Here is a 349-nt window from a genome sequence, read left to right as displayed (position 1 = left end):
AATAAAGGTCATATGTGATAAGCCCATAGCTAACATCATACTGAATGGGGAAAGGTCGAAAGATTTTTCTCTAAAATCAGGATCTTGTCATTTCTATTCAACATAGCACTGGAAGTCCTAGCCAAGAAAAAAAAAAGACAACCAGATCAGAAAGAAAGTAGAATTGTCCATGTTTGCAGGCAACATCATTTATGTAAAGACTAAAGACTCCACCAAAAACTCTTAGAACTGATAAGCTAATTCAGTAAAGTTGCAGGATATTAAAAAAAAAAACAGAAAAAAAATCAGTTTCTATATACTAACAATGAACTATCCAAAAGAAAAACAATCCTATTTAAAATAGCATAAA

Source organism: Propithecus coquereli, unplaced genomic scaffold (genome assembly GCF_000956105.1).
Source record: "Propithecus coquereli isolate 6110/MARCELLA unplaced genomic scaffold, Pcoq_1.0 Scaffold132, whole genome shotgun sequence".
Classification (NCBI taxonomy): Eukaryota; Metazoa; Chordata; class Mammalia; order Primates; family Indriidae; genus Propithecus; species Propithecus coquereli.
This window is presented reverse-complemented; position numbering follows the sequence as displayed.